This window comes from Oncorhynchus nerka, unplaced genomic scaffold (assembly GCF_034236695.1).
Source record: "Oncorhynchus nerka isolate Pitt River unplaced genomic scaffold, Oner_Uvic_2.0 unplaced_scaffold_1233, whole genome shotgun sequence".
Lineage (NCBI taxonomy): Eukaryota > Metazoa > Chordata > Actinopteri > Salmoniformes > Salmonidae > Oncorhynchus > Oncorhynchus nerka.
The window spans coordinates 146056-157825 of record NW_027040106.1 but is presented as its reverse complement, the minus strand read 5'-3'; the positions used below and the strand labels follow the sequence as shown (position 1 = coordinate 157825).

At 47.9% G+C, this 11770-nt stretch overlaps 1 long non-coding RNA gene across 1 annotated transcript in view; it reads right to left on the bottom strand.

The window, feature by feature from the left end:
* Window positions 1-440: 440 nt before the first annotated feature.
* LOC135569059 (uncharacterized) overlaps window positions 441-11770 on the bottom strand; it is a 12828-nt gene continuing 1498 nt past the window's right edge. Inside the window, exons 2-3 of the long non-coding RNA XR_010462815.1 lie at window positions 8683-8803; window positions 441-621 (exon numbers count right to left, since the gene is read on the bottom strand). This is a non-coding gene — a long non-coding RNA (uncharacterized LOC135569059). The remainder of the gene's footprint in view (window positions 622-8682; window positions 8804-11770) is intronic.

The following is an 11770-nucleotide window of genomic DNA, read 5'->3' as shown; positions in this document are numbered from 1 at the left end:
AGAGAGACCACAACACAACCATACAGGCTATCAGATCACTGTTATCTACAGAGAGAGAGAGACCACAACACAACCATACAGGCTATCAGATCACTGTTATCTACAGAGAGAGAGACCACAACACAACCATACAGGCTATCAGATCACTGTTATCTACAGAGAGACCACAACACAACCATACAGGCTATCAGATCACTGTTATCTACAGAGAGAGACCACAACACAACCATACAGGCTATCAGATCACTGTTATCTACAGAGAGAGAGAGACCACAACACAACCATACAGGCTATCAGATCACTGTTATCTACAGAGAGAGAGACCACAACACAACCATCTGGGCTATCAGATCTGTTATCTACAGGAGAACCACAACACAACATCATAAGGCTATCAGATCACTGTTATCTACAGAGAAGAAGACCACAACACAACCATACAGGCTATCAGATCACTGTTATCTACAGAGAGAGAGAGACCACAACACAACCATACAGGCTATCAGATCACTGTTATCTACAGAGAGACCACAACACAACCATACAGGCTATCAGATCACTGTTATCTACAGAGAGAGAGAGACCACAACACAACCATACAGGCTATCAGATCACTGTTATCTACAGAGAGAGAGACCACAACAGACTGACCTTTAGCCGACACAGCCCTGATATGTCGTTGTCAGAGATAACTGAGGAACGAGGTTCCAGACTGACCTTTAGCCGACACAGCCCTGATATGTCGTTGTCAGAGATAACTGAGGAACGAGGTTCCAGACTGACCTTTAGCCGACACAGCCCTGATATGTCAGCTGTCAGATAACCAGAACGAGGTTTCCAGACTGACCTTTAGCCGACCCACAGCCCTGATATGTCGTTGTCAGAGATAACTGAGGAACGAGGTTCCAGACTGACCTTTAGCCGACACAGCCCTGATATGTCGTTGTCAGAGATAACTGAGGAACGAGGTTCCAGACTGACCTTTAGCCGACACAGCCCTGATATGTCGTTGTCAGAGATAACTGAGGAACGAGGTTCCAGACTGACCTTTAGCCGACACAGCCCTGATATGTCGTTGTCAGAGATAACTGAGGAACGAGGTTCCAGACTGACCTTTAGCCGACACAGCCCTGATATGTCGTTGTCAGAGATAACTGAGGAACGAGGTTCCAGACTGACCTTTAGCCGACACAGCCCTGTGGCGTGATATGTCGTTGTCATGTCGTGTGGTTGGACCTGTTTTTACTTAGCTATCTACTTTCCCTTCCTCGTCAATAAAACAATGAGACCATCAACATCTCTATCAGATAGAGACTTAATCAACCATCCCCCCCCCCCCAGGACTCTATCAGATAGAGACTTAATCAACCCCCCTCCCCCAGGTCTCTATTAGATAGAGACTTAATCAACCACTTCTCCTCCAGGTCTCTATTAGATAGAGACTTAATCAACCCCCCGCCTCCCTTAATCAACCATCCCTTCCCCCAGGTCTCTATCAGATAGAGACTTAACTCAACCCCTCTCCCCAGGACTTCTATCAGATAGAGACTTAATCAACCATCCTCTCCCAGGTCTCTATCAGATAGAGACTTAATCAACCTCTCCAGGTCTCCTATCAGATAGAGACTTAATCAACTCCCTCTCTCCCAGGTCTCTATTAGATAGAGACTTAATCAACCACTCTCTCCAGGTCTCTATTAGATAGAGACTTAATCAACCCCTTAATCACCATCTTCCCAGGTCTCTATCAGATAGAGACTTAATCAACCCCTCTCCAGGTCTCTATCAGATAGAGACTTAATCAACTCCCCTCCAGGTCTCTATTAGATAGAGACTTAATCAACCCCCCTTAATCAACCATCCCCAGGTCTCTACTCAGATAGAGACTTAATCAACCCCTCCCCCAGGTCTCTATTAGATAGAGACTTAATCAACCCTCTCTCCCAGGTCTCTATTAGATAGAGACTTAATCAACCCCCCAGGTCTCCATTAGATAGAGACTTAATCAACACCTCCCTCAGGTACTCTATCAGATAGAGACTTAATCAACCACCCCCAGGTCTCTATTAGATAGAGACTTAATCAACACTCCCCAGGTCTCTATCAGATAGAGACTTAATCAACCCCCAGGTCTCTCATTAGATAGAGACTTAATCAACCACCTCCCAGGTCTCTATCAGATAGAGACTTAATCAACCTCCCCAGGTCTCTATCAGATAGAGACTTAATCAACCCCTCCAGGTCTCTATTAGATAGAGACTTAATCAACCCTCCCCTCCAGGTCTCTATTAGATAGAGACTTAATCACCATCCCTCCTCCCCAGGTCTCTATCAGATAGAGACTTAATCAACCATCCCTCCCCCAGGTCTCTATCAGATAGAGCTTAATCAACCCCTCCAGGTCTCTATCAGATAGAGACTTAATCAACCCCCTCCCCCAGGTCTCTATTAGATAGAGACTTAATCAACCCCATCCTCCCCAGGTCTCTATCAGATAGAGACTTAATCAACTCCCTCTCCCAGGTCTCTATTAGATAGAGACTTAATCAACCTCTTCCCAGGTCTCTATTAGATAGAGACTTAATCAACCTCCCTCCCCAGGTCTCTATTAGATAGAGACTTAATCAACCCTCCCCCAGGTCTCTATTAGATAGGACTTAATCAACCACCCCTCCAGGTCTCTATTAGATAGAGACTTAATCAACCCCTCTCCAGGTCTCTATTAGATAGAGACTTAATCAACCCCTCCCCAGGTCTCTATCAGATAGAGACTTAATCAACCCCCCTCCCCAGGTCTCTATTAGATAGAGACTTAATCAACCCCCCTTAATCAACCATCCTCCCAGGTCTCTATCAGATAGAGACTTAATCAACCACCCCTCTCCCCAGGTCTCTATTAGATAGAGACTTAATCAACCCCCCCAGGTCTCTCATCAGATAGAGACTTAATCAACCCCCTCTCCCCAGGTCTCTATTAGATAGAGACTTAATCAACCCCCTAATCAACCATCTCCCCAGGTCTCTATCAGATAGAGACTTAATCAACCCTCTCCCCAGGTCTCTATTAGATAGAGACTTAATCAACCCCTCCCCAGGTCTCTATTAGATAGAGACTTAATCAACCCCTCCCCAGTCTCTAATCGAACTCAATCCTCCCAGGTCTCTATTAGATAGAGACTTAATCAACCCTCTCTCCAGGTCTCTATTAGATAGAGACTTAATCAACTCCTCCCCAGGTCTCTATTAGATAGAGACTTAATCAACCCCCTCCCCAGGTCTCTATCAGATAGAGACTTAATCAACCCCTCTCCAGGTCTCTATTAGATAGAGACTTAATCAACCACCTCCCCAGGTCTCTATTAGATAGAGACTTAATCAACCATCCTCCCCAGGACTCTATCAGATAGAGACTTAATCAACCACTCTCCCCAGGTCTCTATCAGATAGAGACTTAATCAACCCCCTCCCCAGGTCTCTATTAGATAGAGACTTAATCAACCACCTCCCAGGTCTCTATCAGATAGAGACTTAATCAACCATCCCTCCCCCAGGTCTCTATCAGATAGAGACTTAATCAACTACCTCCCCAGGTCTCTATCAGATAGAGACTTAATCAACCATCCCTCCCCCAGGTCTCTATCAGATAGAGACTTAATCAACCCCTCCCCAGGTCTCTATCAGATAGAGACTTAATCAACCATCCCTCCCCAGGTCTCTATCAGATAGAGACTTAATCAACCATCCTCCCCAGGTCTCTATCAGATAGAGACTTAATCAACCCCTCCCCCAGGTCTCTATCAGATAGAGACTTAATCAACCATCCTCCTCCAGGTCTCTATCAGATAGAGACTTAATCAACCACCCTCCCCAGGTCTCTATCAGATAGAGACTTAATCAACCATCCTCTCCAGGTCTCTATTAGATAGAGACTTAATCAACCTCCTCCAGGTCTCTATCAGATAGAGACTTAATCCTTCAACCATCCCTCCCCAGGTCTCTATCAGATAGAGACTTAATCAACCATCCTCCAGGTCTCTATTAGATAGAGACTTAATCAACCCCCTCCCCAGGTCTCTATCAGATAGAGACTTAATCAACCCCTCTCCCAGGTCTCTATTAGATAGAGACTTAATCAACCTCCCCCAGGTCTCTATCAGATAGAGACTTAATCAACCATCCATCCCCCAGGTCTCTATCAGATAGAGACTTAATCAACCATCCCTCAGGTCTCTATTAGATAGAGACTTAATCAACCATCCTCTCCCCAGGTCTCTATTAGATAGAGACTTAATCAACCCCCTAGGTCTCTATTAGATAGACTTAATCAACCATCCCTCCCCAGGTCTCTATCAGATAGAGACTTAATCAACCCTCCCTCTCAGGTCTCTATTAGATAGAGACTTCAACTCCCTTAATCATCCATCTCCCAGGTCCTCTATCAGATAGAGACTTAATCAACCCCTCCTCCCTCTTAATCAACCATCCCCCAGGACTCTATCAGATAGAGACTTAATCAACCCCCCAGGTCTCTATCAGTAGAGACTTAATCAACTCTCCCCCAGGTCTCTATCAGATAGGAGACTCAATCAACTCTCCCCAGGTCTCTATTAGATAGAGACTTAATCAACCACCTCTCTCAGGTCTCTATTAGATAGAGACTTAATCAACCTCTCTTCCCCAGGTCTCTATTAGATAGAGACTTAATCAACCCCCTCCCCAGGTCTCTATTAGATAGAGACTTAATCAACTCCTCTCTCCCAGGTCTCTATCAGATAGAGACTTAATCAACCATCCACTCTCCCAGGTCTCTATCAGATAGAGACTTAATCAACCCTCCCTCAGGTCTCTAGTCTAGATAGAGACTTAATCAACCCCTCCCCAGGTCTCTCTCATCAGATAGAGACTTAATCAACCTCTCCAGGTCTCTAGTTAGATAGAGACTTAATCAACCTCCCCCAGGTCTCTATTAGATAGAGACTTAATCAACCCCTCTCAGGTCTCTATTAGATAGAGACTTAATCAACCCCTCCCCAGGTCTCTTATTAGATAGAGACTTAATCAACCACCTCCTCCAGGTCTCTATTAGATAGAGACTTAATAAACTCCCCCTCCAGGTCTCTATTAGATAGAGACTTAATCAACCCCCCTTAATCAACCATCCTCCCAGGTCTCTATCAGATAGAGACTTAATCAACCACCCCCTCCCCCAGGTCTCTATTAGATAGACTTAATCAACCTCCTCCCAGTTCTCTATCAGATAGAGACTAATCAACCCCCTCTTAATCAACCATCCCTCCCAGGTCTCTATCAGATAGAGACTTAATCAACCCCTCCCCCAGGTCTCTATTAGATAGAGACTTAATCAACCCCTCCTAGTGTCTCTATTAGATAGAGACTTAATCAACCCTCTCCCCAGGTCTCTATTAGATAGAGACTTAATCAACTCTCTCAGGTCTCTATTAGATAGAGACTTTAATCAACCCCTCCCCCAGGTCTCTATTAGATAGAGACTTAATCAACCTCTCCAGGTCTCATTAGATAGAGACTTAATCAACCCCCTCCCCCAGGACTCTATCAGATAGAGACTTAATCACACCCCCTCCCCAGGTCTCTATTAGATGAGACTTAATCAACCACCCCCAGGTCTCTATTAGATAGACTTAATCAACCATCCCTCCCAGGACTCTATCAGATAGAGACTTAATCAACCATCCCTCCCCAGGTCTCTATCAGATAGAGACTTAATCAACCCCCAGGTCTCTATTAGATAGAGACTTAATTAACCACTCCCCAGGTCTCTATCAGATAGAGACTTAATCCAACCATCCCTCCCCCAGGTCTCTATCAGATAGAGTTAATCCTTCCCCCCTCCCTAGGTCTCTATCAGATAGAGACTTAATCAACCATCCCTCCCCCAGGTCTCTATCAGATAGAGTTAATCAACCCCCAGGTCTCTATCAGATAGAGACTTAATCAATACCCCCAGGTCTCTATCCAGATAGAGACTTAATCAACTCCCCGGGTCTCTATCAGATAGAGACTTATCAACCCCAGGTCTCTATCAGATGAGACTTGATGTCCACCCCCAGGTCTCTATCAGATAGAGACTTAATCAACCCCAGGTCTCTATCAGATAGAGACTTAATCAACCACCCCCCTCCCCCAGGTCTCTATTAGATAGAGACTTAATCAACCAGGTCTCTATCAGATAGAGACTTAATCAACCCACCCATCCCCCCAGGTCTCTATAATCAACCATCCCTCCCCCCCAGGTCTCTATCCCCCCAGGTCTCTATCAGATAGAGACTTAATCAACCCCCTCCCAGGTCTCTATCAGATAGAGACTTAATCAACCATCCCCCAGGACTCTATCAGATAGAGACTTAATCAACCCCCCCAGGTCTCTATCAGATAGAGACTTAATCAACCCCCTCCCCCAGGTCTCTATCAGATAGAGACTTAATCAACTTCCCCCCAGGTCTCTATTAGATAGAGACTTAATCAACCATCTCTATTAGATAGAGACTTAATCAACCCCAGGTCTCTATTAGATAGAGACTTAATCAACCCCCCCCCAGGTCTCTATTAGATAGAGACTTAATCAACCACCCCCCAGGTCTCTATTAGATAGAGACTTAATCAACTACCCCCCCCAGGTCTCTATTAGATAGAGACTTAATCAACCACCCTCCAGGTCTCTATCAGATAGAGACTTAATCAACCCCCTCCCCAGGTCTCTATCAGATAGAGACTTAATCAACCACCCCCCCCCAGGTCTCTATCAGATAGAGACTTAATCAACCCCCCCCAGGTCTCTATTAGATAGAGACTTAATCAACCACCCCCCCAGGTCTCTATCAGATAGAGACTTAATCAACCCCCCCCCCAGGTCTCATTAGATAGAGACTTAATCAACCATCCCCCCCCAGGTCTCTATTAGATAGAGACTTAATCAACCACCCCCCAGGTCTCTATTAGATAGAGACTTAATCAACCCCCCAGGTCTCTATTAGATAGACTTAATCAACCCCTCCCCAGGTCTCCCCTAGAGACTTAATCAACCATCCCTCCCCAGGTCTCTATCAGATAGAGACTTAATCAACCCCCCCCAATCCTCCCCCTTTAATAGAGACTTATCAACCCCTCCCTGGTCTCTAAAAGGAGTGTAAATCAGACCCACACACACAGACCTCTGCTCTAAAAAGTGTATCAGAGCTGGAGCCAGATGTTTCCACTGTGGGCCTGAACCTTCTGTCTGTTCCAAGAATATTACTGTAACAAACTCACACAGACTGAGATCTAGAACATGGTCAGTCTTGATGAGGTGTAGAACACGGTCAGTCTCAATGAGGTCTAGAACATGGTCAGTCTTGATAAGGTGTAGAACATGGTCAGTCTTGACGAGGTCTGTGAACATGGTCATTTAATTTCAGGTCACAACATGGTCACACACACACCTCTTGATGAGGTCCAGAACATGTCAGTCAGATGTTTCCACTGGTTGAACCCCTTCTGTCTGTTCCAAGAATATTACTGTAACAGAACTCACAGACTGAGATCTAGAACATGGTCAGTCTTGATGAGGTGTAGAACATGGTCAGTCTCAATGAGGTCTAGAACATGGTCAGTCTCAATGAGAGGTCTAGAACATGGTCAGTCTTGATGAGGTCTAGAACATGGTCAGTCTCATGAGGTCCAGAACCGGTCAGTCTCGATGAGGTCTAGAACATGGTCAGTCTTGATGAGGTGTAGAACACGGTCAGTCTCAATGAGGTCTAGAACATGGTCAGTCTTGATAAGGTGTAGAACATGGTCAGTCTTGATGAGGTCTAGAACATGGTCAGTCTCGATGAGGTCTAGAACATGGTCAGTCTTGATGAGGTCTAGAACATGGTCAGTCTCGATGAGGTCTAGAACATGGTCAGTCTCGATGAGGTGTAGAACCCGGTCAGTCTCAATGAGGTCTAGAACATGGTCAGTCTTGATGAGGTGTAGAACACGGTCAGTCTCAATGAGGTCTAGAACATGGTCAGTCTTGATAAGGTGTAGAACATGGTCAGTCTTGATGAGGTCTAGAACATGGTCAGTCTTGATGAGGTCTAGAACATGGTCAGTCTCGATGAGGTCTAGAACATGGTCAGTCTCGATGAGGTGTAGAACATGGTCAGTCTCGATGAGGTGTAGAACATGGTCAGTCTCGATGAGGTGTAGAACAAGGTCAGTCTTCATGAGGTCTAGAACCCGGTCAGTCTTCATGAGGTCTAGAACACGGTCAGTCTTGATGAGGTGTAGAACACGGTCAGTCTTGATTAGGTCTAGAACACGGTCAGTCTCGATGAGGTGTAGAACACGGTCAGTCTCGATGAGGTCTAGAACACGGTCGGTCTCGATGAGGTCTAGAACACGGTCAGTCTCGACGAGGTCTAGAACACGGTCAGTCTTGACGAGGTCTAGAACCCGGTCAGTCTTGATGAGGTGTAGAACACGGTCAGTCTTGATGAGGTGTAGAACACGGTCAGTCTTGATGAGGTGTAGAACACGGTCAGTCTTGAGGTCTAGAACACGGTCAGTCTTGAGGTCTAGAACACGGTCAGTCTTGAGGTCTAGAACACAGTCAGTCTTGATGAGGTCAAGAGCATGGTCAGTCAGAACACACACACACACACACACACACAGTCTTACTTAGGTCCAGAACATCGTCGGTCTTGATGAGGTCTTCAGAGCGAGTGAGAGGAAGCTGCGTCTCTGGTTCTCCCTGCAGCTGAAGAGATAGTGATCTCAGCATGAAGAACACACGGATGGCCTGTAGAGGGAGAACCACATCGGTCACCAACATACGACACACAGAGTGGTTGGTTCAGTGTGTCTCACTTGGTACAGAACATCCCTCCCCAGGTCAGTAGGTACAGAACATCCCTCCCCAGGTCAGTAGGTACAGAACATCCCTCCCCAGGTCAGTAGGTATAGATCCCTCCCAGAACATCCCTCCCCAGGACAGTAGGTGGAACAGAACATCCCTCCCCAGGTCAGTAGGTGGTACAGAACATCCCTCCCAGGTCAGTAGGTGGAACAGAACAGGTCAGTAGGTACAGAACATCCCTCCCCAGGTCAGTAGGTGGTACAGAACATCCTCCCCAGGTCCCAGGCCTCCCCAGGTCAGTAGGTCAGTAGGTCAGTAGGTGGTGTACAGAACATCCCTCCCAGGTCAGTAGGTGGTACAGAACATCCCTCCCCAGGTCAGTAGGTGGTACAGAACATCCCTCCCCAGGTCAGTAGGTGGTACAGAACAGAACATCCCTCCCCAGGTCAGTAGGTACAGAACATCCCACCCCAGGTCAGTAGGTGGTACAGAACATCCCTCCCCAGGTCAGTAGGTGGTACAGAACATCCCTGCCCAGGTCAGTAGGTACAGAACATCCCTCCCCAGGTCAGTAGGTGGTACAGAACATCCCTCCCCAGGTCAGTAGGTACAGAACATCCCTCCCCAGGTCAGTAGGTACAGAACATCCCTCCCCAGGTCAGTAGGTGGTACAGAACATCCCTCCCCAGGTCAGTAGGTACAGAACATCCCTCCCCAGGTCAGTAGGTGGTACAGAACATCCCTCCCCAGGTCAGTAGGTGGTACAGAACATCCCTCCCCAGGTCAGTAGGTACAGAACATCCCTCCCCAGGTCAGTAGGTACAGAACATCCCTCCCCAGGTCAGGTCAGTAGGTGTAGGTGGTACAGAAACATCCCTCCCCAGGTCAGTAGGTGGTACAGAACATCCCTCCCCAGGTCAGTAGGTGGTACAGAACATCCCTCCCCAGGTCAGTAGGTACAGAACATCCCTCCCCAGGTCAGTAGGTGGTACAGAACATCCCTCCCCCAGGTCAGTAGGTGGTACAGAACATCCCTCCCCAGGTCAGTCCCTCCCAGGTGGTGGTACAGAACATCCCTCCCCAGGTCAGTAGGTAAAGAAACATCCCTCCCCAGGTCACAGAACATCCCTCCCCAGGTCAGTAGGTGGTACAGAACATCCCTCCCCAGGTCAGTAGGTACAGAACATCCCTCCCCAGGTCAGTAGGTACAGAACATCCCTCCCCAGGTCAGTAGGTACAGAACATCCCTCCCCAGGTCAGTAGGTGGTACAGAACATCCCTCCCCAGGTCAGTAGGTGGTACAGAACATCCCTCCCCAGGTCAGTAGGTACAGAACATCCCTCCCCAGGTCAGTAGGTGGTACAGAACATCCCTCCCCAGGTCAGTAGGTGGAACATCCTCCCCAGGTCAGAACATCTCCTCCCCAGGTCAGTAGGTACAGAACATCCCTCCCCAGGTCAGTAGGTACAGAACATCCCTCCCCAGGTCAGTAGGTGGTACAGAACATCCCTCCCCAGGTCAGTAGGTGGTACAGAACATCCCTCCCCAGGTCAGTAGGTGGTACAGAACATCCCTCCCCAGGTCAGTAGGTACAGAACATCCCTCCCCAGGTCAGTAGGTGGTACAGAACATCCCTCCCCAGGTCAGTAGGTGGTACAGAACATCCCTCCCAGGTCAGGTGTGTACAGAACATCCCTCCACAGGTCAGTAGGTGGTACAGAACATCCTCCCCAGGCTCAGTAGGTGGTACAGAACATCCCTCCCCAGGTCAGTAGGTACAGAACATCCCTCCCCAGGTCAGTAGGTACAGAAACATCCCTCCCCAGGCCAGTAGGTGGTACAGAAAATCCTCCCAGGTCAGTAGGTATAGAACATCCCTCCCAGGTCAGTAGGTACAGAACATCCCCTCCACCGGTCAGTAGGTGGTCTCAGAACATCCCCTTCCACCGTCAGTAGGTGGTGTGTACAGAACATCCCTCCCAGGTCAGTAGGTGGTACAGAACATCCCTCCCCAGGTCAGTAGGTACAGAACATCCCTCCCCAGGTCAGTAGGTGGTACAGAACATCCCTCCCCAGGTCAGTAGGTACAGAACATCCCTCCCCAGGTCAGTAGGTACAGAACATCCCTCCACCGGTCAGTAGGTGGTACAGAACATCCCTCCCCAGGTCAGTAGGTATAGAACATCCCTCCCCAGGTCAGTAGGTGTGTCTCAGTGTGTGTGTGTGTGTCTCAGTGTGTGTGCGTGTCTCAGTGTGTGTGTGTGTGTGCGTGTCTCAGTGTGTGTGTGTGTGCGTGTCTCAGTGTGTGTGTCTCAGTGTGTGTGTGTGTGTGCGTGTCTCAGTGTATGTGTCTCAGTGTGTGTGTGTGTGTGTGTGCGTGTCTCAGTGTTTGTGTGTGTGTGTGTGCGTGTCTCAGTGTTTGTGTGTGTGCGTGTCTCAGTCTCTGTGTGTGTGTGTGTGCGTGTCTCAGTGTGTGTGTGTGTGTGTCTCAGTGTGTGTCTCAGTGTGTGTGTGTGCGTGTCTCAGTGTGTGTGTGTGTGTGTCTCAGTGTGTGTGTGTGTGTGTCTCAGTGTGTGTGTGTGTGTGTCTCAGTGTGTGTGTGTGTCTCAGTGTGTGTGTGTGTGTGTGTGTGTCTCAGTGTGTGTGTGTGTGTGTCTCAGTGTGTGTGTGTGTGTCTCAGTGTGTGTGTGTGTGTGTGTGTGTCTCAGTGTGTGTGTCTCAGTGTGTGTGTGTGTGTGTGTCTCAGTGTGTGTGTCAGTGTGTGTGTGTGTGTGTGTGTGTGTGTGTCTCAGTGTGTGTGTGTGTGTGTCTCAGTGTGTGTGTGTCTCAGTGTGTGTGTGTGTGTGTGTGTCTCAGTGTGTGTGTGTGTGTGCGTGTCTCAGTGTGTGTGTGTGTGTCTCAGTGTGTGTG